The sequence below is a fragment of the Carettochelys insculpta genome, chromosome 1 (assembly GCF_033958435.1).
Source record: "Carettochelys insculpta isolate YL-2023 chromosome 1, ASM3395843v1, whole genome shotgun sequence".
NCBI classification, from domain to species: domain Eukaryota; kingdom Metazoa; phylum Chordata; order Testudines; family Carettochelyidae; genus Carettochelys; species Carettochelys insculpta.
The window spans coordinates 211,326,087-211,339,064 of NC_134137.1; the positions used below are offsets into that span (position 1 = coordinate 211,326,087).

The 12,978-nt window shown below is 51.3% G+C and overlaps 1 long non-coding RNA gene across 1 annotated transcript; it reads left to right on the forward strand.

Moving 5' to 3' along the window:
- The first annotated feature begins 2,468 nt into the window (after window positions 1-2,468).
- LOC142006997 (uncharacterized) lies at window positions 2,469-11,925 on the forward strand. The gene is made up of 3 exons (XR_012643880.1): window positions 2,469-2,524; window positions 2,604-2,676; window positions 11,905-11,925. It is a non-coding gene; the product is annotated as an uncharacterized LOC142006997 (long non-coding RNA).
- Window positions 11,926-12,978: the final 1,053 nt, after the last annotated feature.

Here is a 12,978-nt window from a genome sequence, read left to right on the forward strand (position 1 = left end):
TGGAAAAACCTTTACTAAAGGAGCTTCCACAGTTTCCTTCGGTGGTCTGTTCCAATGTTCTTATTGTCTTTATAGTCACCAAGTTTTTCCTGAGATTTAATCTGAATCTGCTGTGCTGTAGTTTGGACCCATTGGCTCATGTTTCTCTCCTCTGCATCAAGAGACAACTTTTCTCCATCCTTTTTATGGCAAATTTTTAAGTATCTAAAGACCACTTAACCTCCTCTTTTCAAAACCAAACATACCCATTTCTTTCAACCTTTGCTCATATGGCTGACATTCCATCCCCTTGTTCATTTTTGTCATTTGCCTTTGGATCATTTCCAGTTTCTTTACATCCTTGTTATACGGCAGTGATTAAAACTGGACACCTATCTGGAGCAAACAGATCAGTGGTGTCAGTTTCCATGACTTACATGCTAGGTCTCTGTTAATGCAACCAAAAATTGCATTTGCTTTTTTTGTAACAGCATCCCATTGCTGAGGTTGCAAGGCACTGTAACTCCCAGATCCTTCTCAAAGCCCTACTGCAAAGCCACTTCCCCCACTCTATATTTGTGCATTTTTTCTTCTTCCCTAAATGTAGCAACTTATGTTTGTCTTTAACAGATTTCATTTTGTTGTCTATAATCCAGTTCTACAATTTATCGAGATTCCATGTAATTTTATCTCTACCCTCCAAACTGTTGGCAACTCCCCTTAGTTTTACGGCATCTGCAGATTTGATCAGTATACTCACACAACCAGGTCATTAATAAAGGTGTTCAATAACACTAGGTCCAGAACAGATCCTTGTGAAACTTCACTTCAGCCTGACATAATTGTGTCAATGGTTACTCATTTTTTTGTAGTTGCTTTACCAATTACGTATCCATTTTATGGTAGTTCCACCAAGCCTACATTTCTCTAGCTTATTTATCAGAATGTCATGTGGGACTGTGTCAAAAGCCTTGCTGAATTCCAGGTATATTATGTCCACCACATTTCCCCATCCACAAAACCAGTTACCCCATCAGAGAAGGTAATCAAGCTGGTTTGCTAACTCCTCTACCCTTTTGGTAGTCAGAAACTGATTGTCTTATATATTGACCTAGTAGCTTCCAAGGTATCAAAACCAGGCTGACAAACCCAGGGTCTATAGGTCCCTGGTTGCTCCTTTTTCCTCTTTTGGAAGACAGGCACTACATTATCCCTTCTGCAATGTTCTGGGACCTCTCTTGTCATCTGGGAGGTTGCAAGTGTTATTAGATGTGTAATCCGGGCTGCATCTACACTGCGAGATAAATTCAAATTTAAGGCAGTTAGCTCAATATTATCACATGACTGTCTTCACCATTAGCCTGATTTAGGGAGCACTAATATCGATGTCATAATATTGTGAGTACCTGATAGGTGTAGCATAAAGCTTGAATTCAGGAGTTCGATTAAAGGTCAGTGTGGAAACACCAAGTATTAAAATCAAAATTATTAGCCTCCAGAGGTGTCCCATGTGTAACCCACAATGCCCCTCAGTGCTCCGCTCTGGCTGCTGCTCTCCAGGTGCTCAGGAATTGGGTAACAGGAACACCATGAATTTCAAAGTGGGACCAGGAAGCCTGTGGCTGTGTGGTCATGTTTGTATGAGAGGCTGAGAAACTTCTTTCTTTCTTTGCTATTAGCACTGTGAGTGCATCTACCCATTACCCCCAGTGTCTAAGATATTTGGGGGAAACTCCTTCAACTGGCCTGCTACTGAAACTCCACCCCCCATGTCCCACACCCCAGCAAGGACCCAGGGGGCTTGCTGCTGCTGGGTGGAAGTGCCCCCCTGGCGGCTAAGATACTCAGGGGCGGTGGAACATTTCAACTGGCTCTGCAGCCGCAGACCACAGCCCCTTCCCACTTCCAAAAACATTTTTGGGGGCTTGCAGCTCATTGCAGACACCTGCGGCTTTTTGCAAAATCTTTGATATTTCAGTTATAAAATCTTTCTCCTAACCTTTCCTATCCTGGTTCTTCAAGCTTTGTGCCCCCCAAAACACAGGGAACAGTGTGTGGAGGGCCAGCTGAGATTCCTGTTTCCATTACAAGTTCAGTGTATGAGATTCCAATGCCTTCCCCCCGTTGGCAATTCCTGTGTAGTGAAGAGGGAAGACAAACATCTTTTTTCCTAGCTTTTTCTATCCTCTTTCTCCTAACGTTGCACCCCTTCATGCAGGGAAGAGTGGGTGGAGGGCCAGTTGAGAATACAGACTGTCCCTATGTGATTTTCAGGGATCAGATGCAATGAAAGGATGGGGGACTATTAGTGGACAGCTGGCAGAGAACAGACACTGTGCACAGAAGCTGTATAATGAACAGGGAAGACAAATACCCTCCCCCTCAGCAACTCTCTTTTTTCACAGACTTTACTATCAACTCGTTCTTCAAGCTTTTCATTGTTCGAGTGTTACTTTCAGGGATAAGATGCAATCATGGAAGTGGGGCGAGTCAGTGGATGGCCAGTAGAGAAGACACACAGTTGCTGATTTCCATCAAATCCTTGGTAATTCAGTTATAGAAGAAAGAGATTTCTGTTAACTTGCCATCTCTGTGGATGCCTTACTTTTTTGTCCTTCTGTCAGGAAAAATGGATGTTTGCTTACAATGGAAGGGGAATGAGGACAATGCAATGTGGGAAGATGATGTCAAAGACCAGTGAGTATACCCAGAATGCTATGGGGATGAGGGAACTGTGGGACAAGTTCCCAAAATGCACTGCTGCAACAGTCGAGATTTGCCAGTTGAGTGTGACAGTAATAAGTCAACTTTGTGAGGAGCACGTGAGGAGATGAGGATAATCAAAATTGAATTTATAAATTCCAGAGTTACAAAATCAATAATAAATTCATTTTTATCTCATAGTGTAGAAGCAGTGCCAGAGGCACAGAGACACCACTGATATGGGGTGAAATCTTTACAATCTTAGCTAGCAGTCAATTGGCTTTTTACTCATGTGATAGGGGTTCATGGCTTAAGCCCCAAAGTTCCCAGGTTCAATCCCTCTGGCTGATGACTCGAGTTCATCAACCTTATACACATAAGGTAGATGCTGTGCCAGTCTGGAATTTTCCTTTGAGCATGTAAGTACAACCCCATAGGTCTCACATTAACAAGTTACTCATGTTGAGACTTACTCCAATTTATTCATATGAGGGAAAGGATTTTAGCATTTCTGCACACATCTGATGGAACTATAACAGTGCCTAGATTGACCCTCAAGTGAAAACACCAAACTCAGGACTGACTATCAGAAAATAGCACAAATACCCCAAATGGTGGTATAGTCTATTATTAGGTTTCACCAAACTAGCAATAAAAATGTATTCCTGGATCACTATACTCATTTTGCTCTGGAGTATACACTGTATCATTTGCATTCCAGTCCCTGATTACCACCGAGACAAACTGAACTTTATAATAAAGGCTACGTCTACACGTGAACGCTACATCGAAATAGCTTATTTCGATGTAGTGACATCGAAATAGGCTATTTCAATGAATAACGTCTACACGTCCTCCAGGGCTGGCAACGTCGACGTTCAACGTTGACGTTGCGCAGCACCACATCGAAATAGGCGCTGCAAGGGAACGTCTACACGCCACAGTAGCACACATCGAAATAAGGGTGCCAGGCACAGCTGCAGACAGGGTCACAGGGCGGACTTGACAGCAAGCCGCTCCCTTAAAGTGCCCCTCCCAGACACAGTTGCACTAAACAACACAAGATCCACAGAGCCGACAACTAGTTGCAGACCCTGTGCATGCAGCATGGATCCCCAGCTGCAGCAGCAGCAGCCAGAAGCCCTGGGCTAAGGGCTGCTGCACACGGTGACCATAGAGCCCCGCAGGGGCTGGAGAGAGAGCGTCTCTCAACCCCTCAGCTGATGGCCGCCATGGAGGACCCCGCAATTTCGATGTTGCGGGACGTGCAACGACTACACGGTCCCTACTTCGACGTTGAACGTCGAAGTAGGGCGCTATTCCTATCCCCTCATGGGGTTATTGGCTTCGACGTCTCGCCACTTAACGTCGATGTTAACATCGAAATAGCGCCCAACACGTGTAGCCGTGATGGGCGCTATTTCGAAGTTAGTGCCACTACTTCGAAGTAGCGTGCACGTGTAGACACGGCTAAAATGTTATTAAACCCAACATTTACCCACATTCACTTCTTCCAGTCCCAAAGGACTAGTCATTTACCCCAGGCAGAGCTCTGCAAAGACTAGTAAAGACTAACAGAATGATTTATTAGGTGGTGAGCCTTTGTGGAACAGACCCACGACCTGAAGAAGTGTGTCTGTCCCACAAAAGGTCATCACCTAATAAATTATTCTGTTACTCTTTAAAGTGCTATATGACTGCTTTTCTGTTTTGATGCTGGTAACCAATATCTTTAGTATCAAACACTAAAATTTGTTAGCTAAGAGAAGAAATTATTAAAACATCAAAGTAGATAAAATAAATTATCTTTAACTCAGAACACATGAATCCAGTTGTCTGCTAATTCTCCTGGGCTGTGGCTGCACTGCCTCACCTTTTCGGATGGGGCATGGAAAAGCAGCTGATTGGAAAGGCAAAGAAGGCACAGATTTAAATACCTCACACCTCATTTGCATACTCACATGGGATCTCTAACTTTTTTTCAGGAAGAAGGGTGCTTTTGAAAGTGGGGTTTCCTTTCGAATTAAGCTCAGCTACGTGGCTGTTTTGGCTTTTGAAATCAGCTCTTCCAGAATTGAGATCCCACCTGAGAATGCAAATGAGGCACAAGATATTTAAATCCACAGCTCATTTGCATTTCTCATTGGCTGCATTTGCATGCCGCTGCCAAAAGGGAGGGACAACATAGCTACAGCCCTTAATCTCATAGGTTATGTCTACACAGAAACGTTATTTTGCAACAAGATATTCCAGAAGGCTGTGTCTACATATGCCCCCTCCTTTGGGAGGTGTCATATTAATGAGGCAGCTCAGAAGATGCTAATGAGGTGCTGACATGAATATGCAGCATCTCATTAGCATAGCGGCCACCATGTGCGATTCAAAAATGTCGCTCTTAGAATGTATGTCATCTGTGTGGATGGGGGCCTTTTGAAAGAACCCCCTGGACTTTGAAAGCCAAAGAGAGTTTCTGGAATAGTTTATTTGAAAATAATGCTGCTACACCCAAAATTTAATTAGGAAGGCTAAAAAAGCATTTTAGTAACAGCAAACCCTACAAAACAGCCAACAGGCAGCTGGTGAGAGAAGTGTCTGGCAGTCGTGAGCAGCTGGTAGGCGAAGCAGTGGGTGACAGGTGGGCGGCCAGCAGGGTGGCTGACAGGGGTGACTGGCAAGCAGCCGGTGGGGTAGCTGGTAGCTGGCAGGGGCAAGTGGAATGCTGGACCAGTGCAAAGGTGGCATTGCCTCAGGTTCCGAGAGGGAATGCATCAGGGTGATGCGTCAGGGCCTGCACAGACTGGACCGAGTTGTAAGTGGGGCATTTGAAAGCGGGGTACGGAGAAAGTTTGGGTGTGTGGATTGGATCTGTGCAGTATTGGACTGGTGAGCCTGAGAGGCAAGGGACACTGCTCAATCCGTTTGAGCTGGGACAGTTACTTGAGAATAGGTTATGAACTCTGGGCGTGGTATTTTCCGAAACTTATGCCATATGCCTTTTCTGCCTCTTTCATTAAAAGCTTCTTTTCTACACTCAGCCTCTGTGCTTGCGAGCGGGGAAGCATTGCCTCTCTGAGGCGCCCAGGAGTGTGTGAATTTTGCAGACTACTGGGTGGGGGTTTGAGCCAGTTCTGTGTGAGCTGGATGAAAAGAAACCCCTAAATGTTGAACCTGTCCCTGCTTGCTGCCGACTCCTTCTGGCAGAAGGGTTACACTTGGATGACAGGTTTTTATTTCAGAAGGTGGAAAAAGCTAGTGGAGGGGGAGCAGTTCTAGATTTGATTTTAACAAATAGGGAGGAACTAGTTGGGAATTTGAAAGTGGAAGGTAGTGTGGGAGAAAGTGACCACAAAATTAGATTTCGTGATTCTAAGAAATGGTGAACTGGAGAACAGAAAAAGAGAGACAATGGATTTCAGGAAGGCAGATTTTGGTAAACTCAGAGGCTACGTCTACACGGGGATGCTACACCGAAATAGCTTATTTCAATGTAGCAAAATCGAAATAAGTTATTTCAATGAATAGCGTCTACACGTCCTCCAGGGCTGGTGCCGTCGACGTTCAACGTCGACGTTGGGCATCACCACATCGAAGTAGGCGCTGCAGGGGAGCGTCTACACACCAAAGCAGCCCACATCGAAATAAAGGTGCCAGGAACAGCTGCAGACAGGGTCACAGGGCGGACTAGCACTTCCGGGGCAACAGCTAGCCGCTCCCTTAAAGGGCCCCTCCCAGACACACGCAGCCTGCACAGCACATGGTCTGCAGAGCCACAAGCACGCGCACCCCGTGGAAGCAGCATGGACCCCCAGCAGCAGCAGCAGCAGCAGCAGCAGCAGCAGCAGCCAGAGGTCCACACACCTGCCCCTGGAGGAGCAGTGCTTGCCCTGCTTAGTGCCATGAAGGAGACCATCTTTTATTTAAGGAAGATGAGCTGCCCCCAAGGGATAAGGAAGCAGCCCCAGACCTTGCTGCCCTCCCAGCTCCCCCCCGCCGCACACGCCGCCGGCTGTGGAGATAGCCCACGAGCATGGACTGGTGGGAGCGGCTGGTGCTCGGTCAGTGGGGTAACAACCGCTAGCTCCAGAATATCCGAATGAGTTGGCAGACATTCCTGGAGCTCTGCCAGTGGCTCACCCCTGCCTTACGGCACCAGGACACCTCCATGCGACGTGCCCTCACCATCGAGAAACAGGTTGGCATTGCTGTCTGGAAGCTGGCCACTCCAGACGGCTACTGATCCGTAGGGCAGCAGTTTGGCGTGGGCAAGGCCACTGTCGGGGCTGTCCTCATGGAGGTAAGAGGACCTGCGGGGAGGAGCCCAGGGGGGATCCCTGGCGGGGAGTCCTGGGCCAGGGAGCCCAGGGCGGGAGGGGGGGAGCCCTGGGGTGGAGGGCCAGACACACCCTGCACACCCCTCACCAGTGCTCTCTCATGTCCTTCCCCTGCAGGTTGTCCGCACAATCAATGCCCTGCTCCTCCACAGGCTCGTGTGGCTTGGGGACCCGGATGCTGCCATCGTGGGGTTTGCCAGCCTGGGCTTCCCAAATTGCTTTGGGGCTCTGGATGGGACCCATATCCCCATCCGTGCCCTGGAGCACAGTGGAGGACGCTTCCTCAATAAGAAGGGATACCATTCCGTGGTCCTCCAGGCCTTGGTGGACAGCCGGGGCCGCTTCCTGGACATTTATGTGGGCTGGCCTGGCAGCACCCACGACGCTAGGGTATTCAGAAATTCGGGCCTGTGCCGCCAGCTGGAGGCGGGGACCTACATGCCCCAGCGGGAGATCCCTGTGGGGGACACCACCATGCCCCTCTGCATCATCGCAGGCACGGCGTAACCCCTCTGGCCCTGGCTCATGCACCCCTACACAGGCCATGTCACAGGCAGCCAGGAGCGGTTCAACACGCGCTTGAACCATGCACACCAGGTGGTCGAGCGCACTTTCGGCCTCCTCAAAGGGCGCTGGAGGTGTCTCCTCACCCGCCTGGATGCAGGCCTCACCAACATCCCCCAGGTTGTGGGCGCATGCAGCGCCCTCCACAACCTGGTGGAGAGCAAGGGGGAGGCCTTCTTCCAGGGCTGGGCTGTGGAGGCTGGCAGGGCCGACTTCCAGCCACCCACTGCCCGCAGTCACCAGGTCGACCCTGAGGGGATCCGGATCCGGGAAGCCCTGCGGGCCCATTTTGACCAGGCTGTGGGGTGAACGCTGACAGGGCCAGCTGCGGGCGAGCCACCCACTGCACCCCCACATCCTCCACGACACTCCCTGCCCCCACGCCCACACCACAGAGCACCCGAGAGCACACATCCCCAAATTTTTCTTTGAAATAAATGGAAATGTTGTTTCAAACAAAATAGTGCAACCTATTATTATTACCAGAAGAAAAGGGGGGAACTATTTACATGGGGGGGGGCATCTACTAAAACAGGGGTCCAACAAAAACTATTTACAAATGGGGGAATATGTACAAAGGGAGGGGTCACGTCCTCAGCCTTGCACCCTAATGTCCAGCGCCCTGTGTTGGGGGGGCGCAACCCATGTCTCGGCCGGACCCCTGGTCGAGGCTGGGTCGGGGCCGGGAGAACCGGCAAATACGGCTGGCCAGTGTCTACAGGCCCATGGTCCCCCTTGGCGGCAGGCCCCAGGGTGGCAGACGGTGGAGGGATGGCAGGAGGAGCGGCGGGTGGCGCGGCAGGCAGAGCGGCAGGCGGCGCGGAATGGGGGGGGCCAGGTGTTGCACAATGCACTCAAAGGTGCACATGAAGGCCCCCCAAGCCTCCTGGCGCCGGGCCAGCGCTCGCTCTTGGAGCTCCAGCCGCCGCTCCTCCACCCGCAGGTACCTCTCCAACACCTCCAGCTGACAGCGGAGGGTTGCAAGCAGCCGGGGGTCCGTGGCCGTCTGTGGGTGGCTCCGCCGTCGGCCCTGTCCTGGGGCTGGTCGGTGCTCCGCCGAGGGGCTGGCCTGCTGGGGTGGCCCCAGTGGGCTCTCCGGGACCACTGACACCTCACTGGTGCTCTCCAGGCCCTCCGATGGTGCAGTTGCGGAACACAGGGGGGAAGAAAAGTGGAGACAGACATTAGTGTGGGCCCTGACCTGTGGCCCTTGTCTCCCCACCCCTCTGCTGCTGGTTCCCCATCCCCATCCCCCGGAGATGCTGCTGCTGCTGATGGGTGTCCCCCCCGACAGGGGACCCTAGGTTCTGCTCCCCCCATCCCAGGGATGGGGCATGGCGCTGTCCTGCTGGGGGGCAGGGGCTGATGGACTCTTCTGAGGGACATGCCACTGCTGTCCTTGGGGCCATGGTCGTCTGGGTGTGTGGAGGGCCCTGGTCATGTCTCTTGTCCCCGCCCCTTAATCCTGGGGGTGTGCACCGGAGGGGTACACACCTGACAGTCCGCTCCCACAGTCGGGGGACACCCATTGGGCGGATGCCTTGCTGGAGCTGCGGGATGGGAGGGTGATGTGGAGCCCCCCGTTGCTAGAGGAGTCCCCCTCCTCCTCCTCCAGAGTCCCAGGAGTGGGCTCCTTGGGGGGCCCCTGGGGTGCAGGGCTTGCCTCCAGGGTGGACTCCATCTCCGGGGCCTGCTGGGGCTTGTCGGTCGAGGTGTCAAGAGTGGCCGGGGGGTAGGAGGTGTACCGGGGGCCCAGGATGGCCCTGAGCTCCCTGTAAAAGGGGCAAGTGGCGGGGGCGGCCCCAGATCGGCCGGCTGCATCCTGGGCCCAGGCGTAACCCTGCTGCAGCTCCTTGACCTTATCCCTGCCGTGGTCAGGAGTGCGGGCAGGGTGACCCCGGGCAGCCAGGCCCTCGGCCAGCCGAGCGAACGCATCCGTGTTCCGCCTCTTGCTCCCCATTACCTGGAGCACCTCCTCCTCGTCCCAGAGCCCCAGCAGGTCCCGGATCTCGGCCTCCGTCCAGGAGGGGCCCCGCTGCCTCTTTCCCTGGCTGGCTGCGAGCCTGGGAGCCCTGGCTCCCCTGGGGGGGTGCTCTGGGGGCACTTGGGGGGCTGGCTGGCTGCCATCACTGCGGGGTGTTGGGCTGCGGCTGCTGCGGGCGTGCAGGCTGAGCGCGTGGCAGTGCTGCTGCCTGCACACGCTCTCAGCTTCCTGCACAGGAACTCAGGGGGCAGGGAGCTTTAAGGGTCTGCTGCACACAGCGACCATGGAGCTCAGGGGCTGGAGAGAGCGTCTCTCAACACCTCAGCTGATGGCCGCCATGGTGGACCCCACTCTTTCAATGTTGTGGGACGCGGATTGGCTACATGTGTCCTACTTCGACGTTCAATGTCCTGATGGGGATAGTGACTTCGACGTCTCGCCGCCTTATGTCGATTTCAACTTTGAAATAGCGCTCGCCACGTGTAGATGTGGCGGGCGCTATTTCGAAGTTGGCACGGCTACTTCAAAGTAGCCGGCTCGTGTAGAAGCGGCTAGAAAGTGGGTTATTAAGATGCAATGAGAAGCAAGACTAAGAGGAAAAACAACTGAAGAGAGTTGGCAGCTTTTCAAAGGGACATTATTAACAACCCAAAAGCAAGCTGTACCAGTGTGTAGGAAGGATGGAAAGTGTGGTAAAAGACCACCCTGGCTTAGCCTGGAGATCTTGCATGATCTCAAAATCAAAAAGGAGTCATATAAAGAGCAGAAATTAGGAGAAATTACAAAGTATGAATGTAAGCAAACAGTACGTGTATGCAGGGGCAAGATTAGAAAGGCAAAGGCACAAAACAAGCCCCATCTAGCCAGAGACATAGAGGATAACAACAAAACATTCTATACATATATTAGAAGCAAGAGGAAGACCCGGGAACGGGTAGGTCCACCGTTCAGTGAGGAGGGTGAAACAATATCAGGAAACTTGGAAAAGGCAGAGGTGCTTAATGACTTCTTAGTTTTGGTTTTCACCAAGAAGTCTGATGTAGAAATGTCTGACATGGTGAATACTAGTGGGAAGGGGGGTAGATTTAGAGGATAAAATAAAAAAAAAGAACAAGTGAAAATTTACTTAGAAAAAATAGATGTCTGCAAGTCGCCAGGGCCTGATGAAATTCACCCTAAAATACCGCTTCTCATTTTTGGAGATCTCCTTGAAGGCCTCATCCAGGCACTCTTGTATTTTTTCATGAGGTTCTTGGGCAGGCCTGACTTGTTGCGGCTTCCACGGTAGCACACCTTGCTACACCAGGCAACCAGATAGTGATCTGGTGTTATGGTGCCACACAGCATTTCAGCAAATTTTCCAGGCTTTTGGTCACACAGCTGGAGTAGCTTTTCTTTCTCCATGTCAGTTAGTTTTAGGAGGGTGACATTTTCTTTGGCAACCTGCAGAAGCATCTGTTGGTTTTTTTTTTTAAACATGTTTCCTGCCCCTTTACATTTGCCTGCAGCAGCCGGCGGGTGCTCTGTTCCCCACCCTACAACACAGTTTTCAGACTCTGAAGAGCTTCCCCCCCACCATGTCCTTTTCCCCCAGCATTTCTTTTCCACCATTTCTTTTCATTTTTCAGGGCTCCCTTGTACCACGCAGCTTCCAGGCTCTGCTGGGCTTTTCCCATCCCATGTTCTTTCCCGCAGCATTTCTTTTCCACCATTTCTGTGAATTTTCCAGGATGCCCTGGTGCCCTGAGGCTGCAGGGCTCTGCTGGGCATTTACCCTGCCATGTCCCCTTTCCCTAGCAGTTGTTTTGGTTTTCCAGGACTCCCTAGCACCATGTGGCTGCCAGGTTCTGCTGGGCATTTACCCTACCGTGTCCCTTTCCAAGTACCAGTTGTTTTCATTTTTTAAGAAATCCCCCATGCCCTGCAGGGGGTTCCTCTGCTGTGCTTTTCCCCTCCCATGTCCCTTTACATCCAGCCTCTCTTTGGATTATTTACTTTTTTTCTTTACATTACTTTTAATGTACACCAAAATCCCCCATGCAGCCATACATTTTTCACTGCCACTGGACACCCGGCCAGGGCACCTGGCAGCTTCTCCTGCTTTACAGACCTTCTCATCCGCCGAAAGGAGGACAATTGCTTATAGCTTACCATGTCCACAAAGCAATGTGCTGTATAAGTGATGGCAAGTGATGTATTGTGAAATGCACACTTACGATCCCATCCTTAACAACCCATATGTCCTTCAAAAGTATACCTTCAGTGACAGTGCACAGAAAGACCCATTCATTGCACCTCAAAGCACATTATGTGAATTGTATCTTAACTTTGACCGTTTTGCAGACCCAGTGCCCAGTGTTGCAGAGAAAAACTGAAGATGCAAGAAATGCAAACAAGATCTGATCCTGATGCATATGGAAAAGGCTGAAGCAGAGCGCACCAAGCTGACACAGGACACTGTTCAGTGGCATCAGTCAAGTTCACTTTAACGAGAGAATGCTTGACCTCCAGCAGCAGCAAATGGCAAAGATGAGTGAGGCCACAGCAAAGCAGACTGAGGTCACAGCAAAGCTCGTAATGGCCATTACTGAGCAGACGGAGGTCCTGCGCTCCCTGCTGCAGAGGGACTCCCAACTGCAGTGCAGCAGCTGATACCTGCTGGCTTGTGTTTCCTGATGAGAGGTCGCCCACCCCCCTGTTGTTGTGGTCCCCCCTTGCGGGGAGGGAGGGCAAGGCTACCCTTGCAGCTCCAGCCCCAAAGGCCACTACAAAAGGCTATTCTAGCGCTGTTGAGAAGGCTTCTTTTCCCAGCCACTTAAGCCTCTCCTCCCCACAAAATGAAATCATTCCTTTGAGCTCGGTGTGATTTCTCATCCTGAAGGAGTGGTGATGTGCGGGGGTGGGGGGAACACAAATCAAACCAGACAGGTTAGGGGAGGGGTGGGTGCTGAAGGCACAGTTGCCCACTGGTACTCCCTGGTCCGCAGCAGACTCATGGTGGAGGGAACTGGGTGGGTTAGGGGGTGGGGGTGGGGCACCGCTGAAGGCACAGCTGAGCAGTGAAACTCCCTGGCTTGCAGCAGATGCGTGGCCGAGGGAACCAAGCAGATTGAGGGGCGGGGAGTGGGGGGTGCTGAAAGGCACGGCTGCCCACCACATGCATTCAACTTACTGCAACTTAACCCCCTCCCACCAAGTAAAAGCATTCATTCATTATGGCACAGTATGAGTTATTGGCATCATCATCATCATCATCAATAACCGTGGGCTCAGCGCCCGTTGGTGTCTGATGCCTCTCTCACTATTTCCTTCCATCTTTCCCCATCCAGCGCAGAGTGGCTTAGTTTCTGTAGACTAGCTCCACACCAATCTACTACATAATCTGTCCATTCTCTGTGGGTTCTGCCTCTCCTATTC